This window comes from Amblyomma mixtum, chromosome 1 (genome assembly GCF_055824585.1).
Source record: "Amblyomma mixtum isolate Tamu chromosome 1, ASM5582458v1, whole genome shotgun sequence".
Lineage (NCBI taxonomy): Eukaryota > Metazoa > Arthropoda > Arachnida > Ixodida > Ixodidae > Amblyomma > Amblyomma mixtum.
In genome coordinates, this window is record NC_143012.1 from 188,993,533 (window position 1) to 189,008,363 (window position 14,831).

General features: G+C 51.2%; 1 pseudogene across 1 annotated transcript; it reads right to left on the minus strand.

Annotated features, from left to right (window-relative positions):
• Positions 1 to 436: 436 nt before the first annotated feature.
• LOC149370282 (uncharacterized) lies at positions 437 to 3,774 on the minus strand (annotated as a pseudogene). The gene is made up of 2 exons (XR_016291121.1): positions 2,354 to 3,774; positions 437 to 2,159 (listed from the first exon to the last, which is right to left on the minus strand). The product of XR_016291121.1 is annotated as an uncharacterized LOC149370282 (transcript).
• Positions 3,775 to 14,831: the final 11,057 nt, after the last annotated feature.

A 14,831-nucleotide genomic window follows, 5' to 3' on the forward strand; every position in this document is an offset into this window, starting at 1 on the left:
CAAGCATTTCTTTACACAATGTACACATGAGCTTCTTCAACGCAGCATGTGCACAATATCCAGCAACGTATGTCACAGCTGGCATCCGTGAAGTTTTTTTCTCAATGTCTCCGTTGTAAACTTTTATTGCAAACTGCTCGTGAAATGAGCTGGCAGTTGTCTTCGACACTGGCCGTCCTATGACATCTAAGTCGGGAAGATATAGGTCTTTATAAAGCCGCAGTTTGCCCTCGGACTCATAAATCTGCCAAACCGAGACATGATATAGAGAACCGCTCAGCTGGCCATATTTTCCGAACCTCTCTTCTAGAGAGTCTGTTTGAAACTTTCCAAGTATGACATACTTAAACACAAGCTCCTCTAAACAGTAAAGTGAAATTTCATGCAGAGCGTGGCTTGTGTGTCCGAGAGCCATGTGTGTTTCTCGTGTGAAGCGCCCTGCATCATGCTTTAGGCTAGCCTAGTAGTCAAGCCACTCTGTTATCTTCTTCAAAAATTCCAACTGAGGGCATGACGTGGAACTCACAGGATACTGCATCTCATCCGGCAGGCGCTCACCTTTACTTGGCGTCTTTACGTTGACTATCCACCACTAAGTCAGAATTGTATCAATAAAATTAGCAGTTTGTTTTGCATGCTGTATGCTGGTAGATTTCAGTGCAGCCACAGTGGAGTCATTGAAAATTCGAAGTGCAAGGTTCAAGTTTTGCCGCTCCGTATTCAATAGGTCTAATGCCTTTAACGATAGAGTTGGTGCTATTTTTAACACCTCATTTTTCTCTGCATCGTGGAGCTACCGCAAAGTTTTAAATGATGCTGTCAAAATCAGTGGCTTTGGTTCAGCGCTGTTCAGGTCTGGAAAATACATGCATTTGCCAATGTTACGCTGGTTCAACCATTTATTTCGCACCGACTTTAACACATGAACTGGATGTAAAATGAAAAACAGTGGCCGAGAACAATCAGCTGGATGTCGATAGACAATGCTGGCCTTTGGCGGATTTCCGAAAAATTTCATAGCCTTTTGATTTATTGAGTTATTATCTGAGACAACTGCTATAATTTTCAGTCGAAGTGATTCAAAATTACCAATTAGTTTGTGTAGGAATTTGTGAAGAGTTTCTGCATCAATCTGAGCTACGGGCAGAATGTGAACAACATCTTTGTGGTTTCAAAGAAGGCTTTGTATCATAAAAAGAGGAGCTGTTTTGGCTGGGCTTGAGCTGTTTACTGCAGCGCATGTGATAAAGCCACCTTTATAATCTAAGTAGCTTTGGAGATGAATCTCTTCCATCATCAGAGTAATAGTCCGCGCATGCACTTTCATCACCAGATATAAAGAGCAGAGGCGCCTTATGGTTACAGGGTGGGGCAACTTCACTTTCATAGAACTTCGGATAAACCTATACGCATGCGGTGGTATTGTGTACAGCAGTCAAGCAAAAACAAGCATGTCTGAAGAGTAACGTAAAGCATTTTTGAAAACAAGCTCTACTTGACTGCTTACAAATTTGAGAACTTCCAAGTGTAATCCCTGATTTTCTTGTTGCTGGTACTCCTCGCACACATCTTGAAGCACACATCCGCAGAGCATCAACTTTGTAGCTGTTCAACAGACTGCAATACCTCATTTAGCTGCCTGAGGTCTTGCAAGTGTGATGTGAAGGCACATTCACAGTGCAAAGGTTCTTGATGCACGATTCTCCAATAAACACCTCAACGGACAGTTCTGCTGACACTGTCACCGAACTACGCATAGCCGGAGCACGATAAAATGACAGATCGAAGAATAGGACCTTTGACTCTTTGACAATCACAGTCCAGAAGTCTTAAATCGAGGATTTTGAAATTGCACCGCAAAACTCCCTGAAACTGCCTACTTTGTTCTTCCGGTTTTCTTCTGCTTGTGCGGCAACAGAAAGCTCAATAGCTCTTCGCAGCGACGCAGCTTCTAATCGAGCTTTCTTTTCTTCTTGTGCCTCCCGGCCGGACGCTGTCGGGCGAGATAGATACTTCGGGCAGTCGGCGAACACACTGGGCACTGCTGTTTGCTTTAGGCGAACGCGTTCCAGCGGCACTTCAATCACCTTGCCGGTCTGCGCATCTGTGTACATTGCAGTTCTAACGAAGTCTGCTGCGGCGAAATGTTTCTCGCACAGCTAAAAAAAAAAAGAGTAATCTATAGTTCTATGCACGCTTACGTGAAACGGATCGAAGCGAGCATGAACACAGACTTAACAAATACCTACAGGCGAGAGAGCTAATGTGCCGCAATAACCACAACAAACATAAGGAAAAGCGCTTGTTTTATATTACATATACATAAAGCATAACCAAAAAAAACGATGCTTACCACAGTAAGCTTTGTTGGCGTGAAATTGTCACGAGAAATCGCCTTTTTCCACTCCCCTCTCTGCTGCGGGTCGCTCGGAAACCTGTAGACGCGGACACTTGAGACTTTCGGATCGTAGTTAGACTTGCAATTTGGGGCACAGCATGAGCCAGGCATTCTGATCTGGGCATGCGCACGGCTCCTATTTCCCACAGCACCTTTTCGTCACCATTGACAACCAACACGAGAGAATTCGATGACAATTTTGCACCAACACAGCCACCGAAGGAATGCCGTCGCCTCGCCACTCGGCCGACCCGGTAGAAGTTCTGTGTGGTGACAGCCAAACCGGCTCAAACGGTAGTAACTCAACGGCTCAACTCGACGGCGTGAGCACCTTCATCCCCTGACTATTTCCGGCTCAATCCCACGGTCGTGACGTAGGAGGCTGTGAGAGGAGGTGGCGCGCCGGCCTTGCAAGTTCTCGGTGGGGGTGGGGAGACCCGTGTATTAATCGATGTGCGACCGGTAACTTTTTTGGCGAGGGCAATATCTCGATTGGTGTCTCATTGGACACTGGCTCCTGGTGGTGCAAGTGTAGTCATTAAGCACAGAAACGATTTCTTCCTCGTTACGAGGGACAACGGCGACGGCGACGCCGCGAAACGCAGAAACGCGCGCCAAAGCTGCGCTCTAATTGGCAGCGGCACAGCTCAGCTATGCCGTTATATATGTAGCGAGAGCTAGAGTTCACCCCTGGTTACGGATGTTGTATCACCTCAGCTTTGGTACCCTTTTACAGAGCCGCGGCCGGTTTCAAGAGGGCGGTCGAGGCCGACCTACCCGACGTAGACTTGATAGAGACATCACCGTCGAGGCTCAGTGAGCTCATCGCGTGCGCGCGGCTGGGTCCCGACGACCAACGCCGCACAGCGGTGGGCAAGTGGCGAACGTGGGCCACAAGTCGACTGCCCGCGCAGGTCCGCGACTTTGAGTGGCGCAGGCGCTGGGGCGTCTTGCCCACCCGATCGCGACTCGGTTCCTGGGGGGTCGTACCGGATAGTCGGTGTCCTAACTGTGGCGCCCCTGAAACGGCGCGACATACCTTTTTTCAGTGCTCGGTCGCCAAAGTTATGTGGCGGCTGGTACAGCGCATGTTTTCTGTGCGGGTCGGCCCAGGTGTCCGACAACCGCGGAGCCACTTTGGCAAACTTGTTTTTGTTTGCGCATTGTTTGTGTTGTGGCGACGCCGCTGCCTTGCTGAAGCCCGCAGGCAGCCGGCGAGAGCGATGTATCCAGCGCTGCGGAACCTCCGCCTCCTCTTGTGGCAATACTTGTCTGACCGACTGGCACTAGACGGAGAGGAGCGGTTTCTGCAGCGCTGGCATACAAGGTTTTATGTTGCGCGAGATGGCAGGCTTGGCCTGCCAGCTCTGCTCTATTAGTGCATTTTGTGTTTGTTGTACTTTTCTTGTATGCGACAGTGGCGAGAGTCTCGCACCGAGTCCCCCCCCCCCACTCTCCTCCTGGAGTGAGAAGTGTGATGTGTAATTAGTGTACAGGCTAAAGGGCCGAGACCCCCCCCCCCCTCCCCCTATCTTTGTTGTCGGATTTTCTTTGTGACAGGGGATACCCGGTCAGTGTTTTGCTATGTGCTTTCGTGAAGTGTTTGTCGCGAAGTGTCTCGGCGTTGCCTATGTTTTATGCGCTTATGTGAGTGCAGTGTTTGTGTTTACTGCTTTGTCGCGAAGTTTTGCCACGTTACCCTTATGTCCACTCTGAACTGTTTGCCTCATTTGTTACTGTCACGTCTGGCCGTTACAATAAACTTTCCTTTATGTGGTACACATAGCCGCGCGTGCGCAGTTTGTCCACATGACCATACACACGGCCGCGGTTGTGGCCGGGCTCTGACGGCATGCGCGGCGCACCTCCTACCCTTCTCCGGTTTCCGCGCATGCGCACTACGGACCTCTTAGGCGAAATTGTCGAATGGGTAGCGTAGTGTAGCTATCGCTGCCAAACTATTATATTAAATGATTTCGAGGCACATCCCTCAGTGCCTACACGAACGCACTGCACTCAAGTGTTGATGTTGGTTGCTTTTTGGAGGAAAGGGTATGCCGCAGTATCTGCCTCACATACCTCAGTGGACACCTGAACGGTGCGGAGAGAGGAAGGTGGAGTGAAGGAAAGAAGCAAGAAAGAGGTGCCGTGCACTGACATCCAGCAGCACACAGGGGCCTTTTGCGTTCCGCCTCCATTGGAAAGAGGCCGCCGCGGTCGGGCTCGAACCAGGGTACTCCGTCTCGGTAGGAAGGAAGGGAAAACTTTATTTACACTAATGGTTTTTCCTGCGGTTTGGGGGCATCTTCAGAGACGTCTTGGTTCTGCCCCCAGGAGCCTTCTCTGTCGAAGTCGTCCGCCTTTAATCAGTGGTCGGTTGCCCTCAGTCCAGGGCTCCGCTGGCCACTGCCGCCCGTTGAGTTCGCTGCACCAGACGTTGTTGGTCTTCACAGCGGTCGCTGGACAGCAGAGTCTCCCACTGCTCCGCACTCGGGTTTTGTATTTTGGGGACCACGTGTATGTTTTGGCAGGCCCATGTCATGTGGTATAGAGTAGGTTTTTGGTCGCACCAGGGACATTTGTCCGTGTATATCGTAGGGTGCATTTTGTTTAGTATATGTAGGTTTGGGAAAGAGCCTGTTTGTAATTGTCTCCAAGTGACAGCTTCCTCTCTGCTGAGAGATTTGTGCGGTGGGGGATATCGCATTCTTCTGCCTCTATAGTTTTGTAGTATGGCCGAATATTCCCTGGGTGCTGGCGCGAGTTCGGCGGTCTCGTCGGATGCTCGGAAAGTAATGTATCCTCGAGCTATCCTGTCGGCCTCTTCGTTCCCTGCCACCCCCGTGTGCCCCGGTACCCACACAATTTTGTGTGGGATCTTGTCGTTTTGTTCTTCCTGGTTTTTAATTCTGTCGCTCGCTGCGAGGAGTATATGGAGCGCGTGACGTCCTATCCTGCCATTCATGTAATTTCGGCAGGCTGTTTGAGAGTCCGTGAGTATTGTTAGTGACCGCCCGGTTCTATAGCCCTCCGCCACCGCTAGAGCAACGGCTACTTCCTCGGACTCTGCGGCTGTGCAGCCTCGGAGAGACGCGCTTGTCATTTCGCGTAAAGACGAATCGACCTCCGCCGCTACAGCGATTTTGGTATCTCCTCCTCTCCAAGACGCGTCTGTATACACGGTCGTGGCTTGAGGAGCGTATGTTTTCTCAATGAATTCGGCCCTCGCTTCTCTTCTGCCTCGATGGAGGTTGAGATCCATGTTTTTTGGTATTGGAGCTACCTTGAGGGTCTTGCGAAGCTCGTCGGGGATCGTTGCCGTCCTCGACATTTCTCGCATCTGCTCGCGGTATCCGAGCCTCTGCAGGAGCGCTCTTCCTGTCATTGTTTGCAACAGCCTGAGTTTTTGCGACTCAAGCTGCGCCTCTCGTAGCTCCTCAAAGGTGTTGTGTAATCCCAGGGCCATGAGTTTTTCTGTAGACGTGTTGCGTGGTAGTCGGAGCGCTGTCTTATACGCTTTGCGTAGCAGGGCATCCGCTTGTTGTATTTCATTTTTGTTGAGGCACTGGTAGGGTAGGCTGTATGTGATTCGACTAACGACTAGGCTTCTGACTAGTTTTAGTGTGTCTTCTTCACGCATGCCATGTCGCCTGTTGGTGATGCGGGTGATCATGCGTGCGACTTGTAGCGTTGTTGTTTTCAGCAGGGTAAAAGTGTGAGTACTGCGCTGGTTGGATTGAACTCACATGCCCAAAATTCTTATTGTTGTCTTTTCGGGTATGGGCGTCCCTTCTAGGTAGACGTTGAGTTTTAGGTCCTCGTTGGTTGGGACGGTCCGATTTTGCTTGCCTCTCCAGACTCTCAGCAGTTCCGATTTCTCGGTCGAGCATGCGAGTCCTCTTTCTGCGAGGTATTGCTCTACACAAGAGGCCGCTTGCTGTAGCCTTTCTTCCTTCTCTCCGAGACAGCCCGTGTTTGTCCAGATTGTTATATCGTCAGCATACATTGCATGCCTGATGCCTTCGATGTTCTCTAGTTTTCGAGCTAGGCCTATCATAGCTATGTTGAAGAGTAGGGGTGAGATAACTGACCCTTGGGGTGTTCCCTTGTTTGGAGTGCGAATTTTGTCCGATCGAAGGTCTCCTATGCCGATGGTGGCAGTTCTATCGGACAGGAAGGCTTTGACGAAGCCGTGGATTCTGCGTCCGCAATCCAGGTTGTCTAGGCCCGTAAGGATCGCTTCGTGGCTGACGTTATCGAATGCCCCCTTGATGTCCAGGGCCATTATGCCATTTTCTCCCGTCCGAGGTACGTTTCGCAGGACATCTTCTTGTATTTGGAGGAGAACGTCCTGCGTCGAGAGCTTCGCTCTGAAGCCGAACATGGTATGTGGTACACAGTCGTTATCTTCCATGTAATTTTGAAGTCTTAAAGTTACAACCCGTTCGTAAAGCTTGCCAAGGCACGACGTGAGTGATATGGGCCTGAGGTTTTCAATTTGTAGCTTTTTACCAGGTTTAGGTATCATTATTGCTTTCGCGTGTTTCCAATCTTCGGGAACCGTCTCCGCCTCCCAATGTTTGTTAAGAAAGCTGACGAGCTCTTGTATGAGGTCGTCGCTCAGGTTGCTGATTAGGGCGTTGTCGATTCTGTCCGCTCCGGCTGCCGTGTTTCTGGTGGTGTTTCTTAAGGCCGCGTAAACCTCTTCCACAGTTATGGGGCGGTCGAGTTTCTCGTTTTCGGCTCCTCGATACGTTCCTTGGTATCGCGGGGGATTGTGATCGCCAAAACATTTTTCTCGTGCCTTCTCCAGTAGGGCGATGTCTGATCCCTCGAAGGAGTGGATGAATCTGTGGATGGCTTTATTGTTTGATGATTTTATTTTGGTCGGATCGATTAGTGCTCTTAAGAGATTCCAGGTTCTGGCTGTGCCTAGAGTTCCCCTAAGCAAGTCGCTGAGTTGTTCCCAATTTTGTTTCGCGAGTTGCATCGCGTATTCTTCCGCCTTTGCCGTAATTTCTGCTATCTTTAGTTTTAGTTTCCTGTTGTGTTTTTGCTTCCGCCATCTTTTGGTAAGACTGCGTCTCGCTTCCCATAGCCTGAGGAGGTGGGCGTCTACTTCGGGCGTTGCTGTCGTTCTCCTTAGACTTTTTGTGCATCGTTGTCGCGTTTCTCTCAGCATGCAGCTCCATTCCTCCAGTGATTGGATACCGCCTTCAGATTTGTTGCAAGCCCCGCGAAACGCGTTCCAGTCAGTGATTTTCGCCTGTCCAATCTGGCGTCTTATGGTGTCGGATGCTATTCGTGTCCGGAGGATAAAGTGACCGCTGCCTAGATTTTCCATCATGTTTTCCCACTGTGACTCCCTGCTCTTCCTTACGAAGGTGAGGTCCGGGCATGTGTCCGTGCTCACGCTATTACCGATTCTCGTGGGGGTCGCAGGATCTGTGATTAGACTGCAGCCAAAGTATTCCGCTACTTCCACTAATGTTCTTCCCTTGATGTCTTGTTTCTGGTATCCCCAACTCCTGTCCATGGCTTCGAAATCTCCTACGATGATGAGCGCATTTTCTTTGGCCAGCTTGTGCGCTCCATAAAACAGTTCGAAGAGTTTGGCTTTTCTTTGTCTCGGCGGGCTGTACACATTCAGTAAGAACGTGCTGCGTCCCTTTCGCTTCTTCGGAATGAGTTCAACAAGCGCGTGTTCAATGTCGGTGTCGGCGATGGTATCGTGCCTGATGGCGGTAATGGTTTTGCTGACTAGGACGGCCGCTTTACCTTCGTTTTGACTCTCGTAAACCTCGTACCCTTGTAAGGTCGGCTTGATTCCAGTCTCTTGGAGCGCAATTACATCAGGAGGTGTGAGTTGTGTGTTTATATATTGTTTTAAGAGGCTCGGTAGACGAGCGCCTTAACCACTCAGCCACCGCGGCGGGTTGCTTATTTTCCTAAGGAGCCCGGCCGGTGGCGATGGTCTGCACGGCCGGGTCCTCCGAGCGCAGCAGGGTCTCCCAGGTCTTGAGGTTCTCTAGACGCCGTGGGGAAGGGGTCTCCCGGGCAGAGGGAAAGGTTATCGAGGGAGAAGGCTAAGGGTTCTTGGCATAGGGCGCTAACAGGAGTGGGGAAGGTGGTGGTGGTGTGACACTTTTATTAAAACAGCATTTTGTTAGGCGTTCAATAGGTCCTGGGCCAAGATGACGAGGGCGCGTTGCAGTTTCAGATCCAGGGAGGCGAGCCAGATGGGCCACGGTAGGGAGGGTGGGGGGATTATAGGCTGGGGACTGGAAGGCTGCGTGGCACTGTGTAAGGCAGTGCTCTATGTCCGCATATGGGTGTGGACAGTTTGGGCAGTGCGGTGTGGACCTGTACCGGTACAGATAAAGTTTGGCTGGTGTATGTAGGAGATTAAACTGTATTCGGTGACAAATGCAAGCTTCACGGATTGATAAGGATGGGTGGGGCGGTGGTAAATTAGCTGAGTCCAAATTTCGTTGCGTGTAGTATTCGTCGACAGTGTGTTTGCAAGCCCTGACCGCCTGCTCCGTCGGTGGGCTCGTCCATGGATTCCCGGCGCCTGGTGTATAATATCGCAGGCAAGCTGGTCAGCCAGCTCATTGCCGGGAATGTCCACGTGACCAGGGATTCACCGAAGGGTCACCGGTCGTGGACTCAGTGCTATGAAAGTGGGATCTGAGGCCGATCGGGTAGGGAAGGGCAGGGCTTTTTCGTGGAAGGCGCGAGCAGCTGCCTGCGAATCTGTATAGACAACGTATGCGGGTGCTGAGGGTAGAGTGGCAAAGTGTGTGATGGCATCGGCGATCCCGTGTATTTCTAGGTCGAGCGTGGAGGATGGGGAGGTGTAGGGACCGGTTGTGTGAGTGCTGGTTGTAGAGAGGCAAGGGCAGTGGAAGGAGTGGGGAAAGAGCGATGATAGCGGGCCGGAGCCTATAAACCAAAAATAACTGCGGCGACCCGCATTAGGGGAATGCGAAAGCAATGATGCCTCCTCGGCACTCCACAGCTCGCTTTGCCCCTGTTTATTTTTATTTTTGTTTGTTAATTATTTGATTGTTATATTAGCGTAATTATCTGGTGTTTGAATTAAAGATTGATTTATTTACTGTGATTATACCTTTTTTAACTAATTCAAACATTTTTTCTCTTCAAATATGGGAAAGTGGTAGCTTTTCGGTTTGGTTTGGTTTGGTTTATAGGGTTTAACGTCCCAAAGCGACTAAGGCTATGAGAGACGCCGTAGTGGAGGGCTCCGGAAATTTCGACCACCTGGGGTTCTTTAACGTGCACTGACATCGCACAGTACACGGGCCTCGAATTTCTCCTCCAAAGAAATTCAACCGCCGCGGCCGGGATCGAACCCGCGTCTTTCGGGACAGCAGCCGAGCACCATAGCCACTGAGCCACCGCGGCGGCAGGTAGCTTTTCCGTCCATTTACTATATCCCCTACCAGCCTGTTCAACCGTCAAATGCTTTTTCTAATAATTAACTAATTATTCTTCGACAATAAAAATTTTTGTTCGGTTAATCATCACTCCTCAAATACATTTCAATTCATTTCAATTTTTCTCTCCTCTGCCTATTTTTTTCACCATTTGGCCATGCACGCCTATTTTTCCGTTTATTCACTATATCGCCGTCCACGCTATCTCGACGTTATTCCAAACTTTTGGCTGTAATTAATTAACTAACCATCCTATGTAAATATACGTATTAATTTCGCAGCATCCTCACACCCTCATCTTTCGATCTCTAGCATCAGTTTGACGCTAGCTCTTCTGAGAGCGTATCAACTGCTGCGGACACGTTTTCCTGACACGTTTTCCGGACACCTTTTGTTGACACGACCGCGCCGACTTAGCCAAGAAAAGCTTTCGCAATAAAAACCAAAGCTGGTTTATTGTGGTTTAGCGTCCCAAACCGACTCAGGCTATGAGGGATGACGGAGTGAACGGTTCCGAAAATGTATACCGCCTGGGATTCTTTAGCGTGCACTGACAGAGCAAAGTACACTGGCCTCTGGAATTTCCCCTCTATCGAAATTCGAACGTTGGTGACGGGATCGAAACCACGTCTTTCGGGTCATCGCCGAGGATCATAGCCGCTGATCTACCGCAAAACATCTAGAATCGGTTCGTCATGGGTGCGATCTTTCGAGATATATTATGTTGAACCTCGCTTCACAAAGTGGTAAAGGCACATCCTGGCGTCGTTCGGCATGAGTAGTCATTACAATTATTTGGGGCGATACAATTTTGCCGCTTACCTGCGCCATCAGCTACTGACTTTCGGCATGCCAAGCGAAAACTGCATTCGTCGGGTGGGGGAGAGAGAGAGGAAAACTTTATTATAAGAGGAATTCGGGGCACGCCCCAGGGTCGTACCACGACCGTATGGTACTCAAGTGTTTATATTCCTAAGGTCCATAACACTGGCACCCCAGCCGGTTGCGATGGCCAGCCTAGCCGGGTCCTCCGAGCGCAGCAGGGTCTCCCCTGGCGATAGCCGACAATAATTCAGAGCTTCTAACCTCCAGCTCAATCATTACCAATTCGACCAGAGAGGCAGAAGAGGCAGCCATCGCGCTTGCTCTCATTTCTACATCTGCCACAAAAATTATATCCGATTCCAAATCTGCCATTTTAAATTATGCCAAGGACTACATATCCAGCACCGCTGCTCGTTTACCACGTTTCTGGCAGGCCCGGTGCCTCATAACCCTCATCTCGACGCCAGCACATGCTGGCCTCCCCAGAAACGAGGAGGCTCATTCCCTAGCCCGAGGTCCCACATTCGGGGCAGGAGTCGAGCCCCCTCTACGAGCCTCGGAGCGCCTGCTCTCCTTCCGGGATATTCTCTCCTACTACAGAGACAAACGAAGGGAATACGCAACCCCAGCTCCCTCGCTCACCATAGCGCAGGCTGCACATTGGCGAAAACTGGAAACCAGGACTGCTTCATACCAAATACTGCTGCATGTCCGATACCCAGACCAATTCCCGTCAACATGCAAACTTTGTGGCAAACTAGGAGACTTCTTACACACCCTCCTCACATGCCCCACCTTCCCTCATCCCCCATCACCAACCGTGGCGGAGTCTTACTAGGAGTCTCTTCTGACCACCTCGTCTGCTCAAGACCAGCGCTGAATCATCTCCAGCGCTCACAGAAGGATTGCGCTCCAGGGGCTATTCTTTGCGTTGTAAGGGTGCCGCCTCACATTGAGGGAGCATCCAAGTGCCATGCAGGGGGCTTCGCCCCCACGATGTGCATCATTGGCAATAAACGTTTCCCCCACCAACACCAGGGTCTCCCAGTCCTCCCAGATCTTGAAGTTTCTAGGCCCCGCGGGGGAGGGTCCGCCGAGCAGAGGAAAGGATGTGGAGGGAAGAGGCGAAGGATTCGGGGCATATGGCGCAGGCAGCACTGGGAAAGGAGGGGTGATAGTGGGCTAGGGTATGGGGTGAGGGGAGAGCGTGTGGGCGTAGCCTGCGCCAGAATGTTGCGTGTTTGTTATCTTGGGAGGGGGGTAAAGCTGGCGTGAGGCTCTTAGGCCTGCGTCAGCTCGCTAAATGAGTGCATGCGCTCCTTTATGAATCCCCGATCCGAGGCCACCTGAGCCCGGTTTAAAGAACCTCGGGCTAAATAAAAGGTTGGTGGCGTCGTTTCCCAGATTCCAGGAGTGCGCAGGCACCCATATCAGCTCCACTTGGCGGAAGGGGGGGGGGGGTGCATCGGGCGAGTCCATTATGCCAAAACCAGCGAAATGGACTCGGCCTCGAGCAAACTTTAGAATCGCAGATTTAGAGTAAGTTAAAATGTACCGCGCTTCCGTGCGGGTATAAACAAGTGCAAAGGCGGCTTCCTCTACAGCCTTACGGGGGTGTCTGCATCTGAAGGGAGAGGTAGTGTCAGGACAGTGGATGAAGACGGTGATGAAACGACAGCAGCTATCGTGGAGTGCTGATATGGATGGATGGATGGAAACAACTTTATTACACACACACAAAAAAATAAAAATCTTCCAGGGTGGTCCCCTACTGGTCCAGGAGTCCACGGGCTAGTGCTTCACGTAAAGCCCGATCCACTAGCCATTTCTGACCGGCGAGCTGAGAGGTCCGTAAAGCAGCCTCCCAGGAAGAATGAGTGGGATTCGGGATGGGGGATACTGCCTTTGGGGAAGGACATTCCCAAAGGTAATGGAAAAGTGTGGATTTGGGCACGCCACAGGTGTTACAATCAGGAGGAAAGGTGGGGTGAAAGCATGAGAGGCGGTGGGGTGAAATAAAGCAGCCTGTCTGTAATTGCCGCCATGTGGCGCTGGATAAGGGCGACAAGGTACTGTGGGGTGGTGGCAGTGTCATGCGGCTGAATTTGTAAAATGTGGTAATTTGGTGATATGTAGAGAGGACCGAAGGGGCTTCTTGCGCAGGGTTGGGTGCCTGATCCTCCGGGGTCCGGGAGGAGAGTTCTCGGGCCAGCGCATGAACGCGCTCATTACCGGGGATCGAGGCATGCCCAGGGACCCACGACAGAGTAACCGTTCGGTCGAGAGAGGTGGTCGTGGTAAGAATACGGTGTGTTGCCGGAGTCGCCACGCCCTTTAGGTAGTGGCGGTACGCGGCCTGTGAATCTGTGCAAATTTCGGTTATGTTTTTGTCAATGGTGGAGTGGGCCAGAGCAAGTGCGATGGCGGCTCCTTCCGCCTCTGCAGGCGAATTGGTTCGAATAGTGGCGGCGGCCCCCACTGCGCCGTCTTCATAGGCTGCGACTGCCGTGAAATATCCTGGTTTAGAATTTTGTGCCGCGTCGGCATAAAGGATATCGGAACGGTTGCTGTATGTTTTCGTGTAATAGCTCGCTCGTGCCTGCCGCCTACCGTGATGGAGACTAGCACTCATATTGCGCGGTATGGGCTTCTGATATATGTGATCCTGCGTGCGCACCCTGTGCGCGCCGCCGTAAAGTATACGTTAGGATGTCTCGCGTTACAGAAGATAAACTATGTATTTCACGGCCTGGGATGGAGCAAACCTGGTGGCAGGAAATAAGCAACGGGAGGAGAGACCGCAGACGACGAACGAGTAATTTTGCTAGTACTTTGTAATCTGAATTTAGTAGGGTGATAGGGCGCCAATCTGCCGGACATGTCGAGAAAGGAGACTTTTTAGGAATTAGGACAATGCGGCCTCTTTTGAATGATTCAGGGAAAACTTGCTGAGTGAAGCATAATTTTAGCACTTCCGAGAAAATGGGGCCTACACTATCCCAGAATTGTAAATAGAACTCCACAGGAAGGCCGTATGGTCCAGGTACTGAGCCTCGTTTCATGGAGTCCAACGCCTCCTTGATTTCCCTTGTTGTTGGCAGAGCCATAAGGCCGTCATGGAGTTCAGTGGAAACCTGAGGCAAGCCTGCTAAAAATGGGTTTGCGGAAACTACATTGCGTCAAGTAGAAGGAGCGACTGAGCAATACTCCTGAAATGGTTATAAAACGAACTGAAATTCCTGCCACTGGGTTGGGACGTAGCCCCTGCGGTAGGTGTAAAGGCAGCGGCACCTTGAGGGGTCAACAGCTCTTGACGCGCAAAGCGAAGTACCTCGGGAGAGCAGTTGGACTGCGTCGACAATGCCATGCAGAAGCTGTCAAAGAGGAGGCACGTAAAAGGCGCTGTAGGCGCTCCGAAAGCTCCTCTTTCCATGCGCACATAAGCGACGAAGGCGACGGGGTGCGTTGAGCAATACGCAACTTCGCCGTCACCACGCGCACCTCATCTGACACGCGAGCCCTAAGGGCTCGACCAGATGCGGCGCAATGGTGACGCCACTGCTCCTTCAGACGGTCCCAGTCACCAGGCACGGCCCCAACAACCGAAAAACGCAAGACGCGCGTGAGCCCCTCTTTAGTGCTGGCGTCGTGAAGGATGCGTGCATCCAACCGCCATGGTCTCTGAGGAGATCCTGCAGCCGCCGGAACCGCGAGCGATAGAAGAAAAGGGCGGTGGTCTGATATGTGCACCGGCGAGGATGGTAGCGTCATTACATTGGCTGCACACACTGTCCGCGAAAGGCTCGTCGGAACATACGCCCTGTCTAACCGACTCGCCGATAACCCACGACGCCAAGTCCACACAAAGACGTTGCCATAGAGGAGCTCATAAGCGTCCGTGAGCATAAAATGGCTGACTAGGCGGCGCAACTCGCGCGCATTCCAGCCTGGCCTACCCCTACCAGGGCCTTGCACATCGGCGACCGTATCGAGCACGCAGTTGAAATCGCCCAACATCACAACATTACACCCTCCAATAAAATACACATCTAAATCTTTAAAGAATGCGTTTACCAAATTAGAATGAGCAGGCGCATAAATGCAAAGAATTCTCAGCTGAAGTGCGTTAAACGTGCAGTCGAACGCCA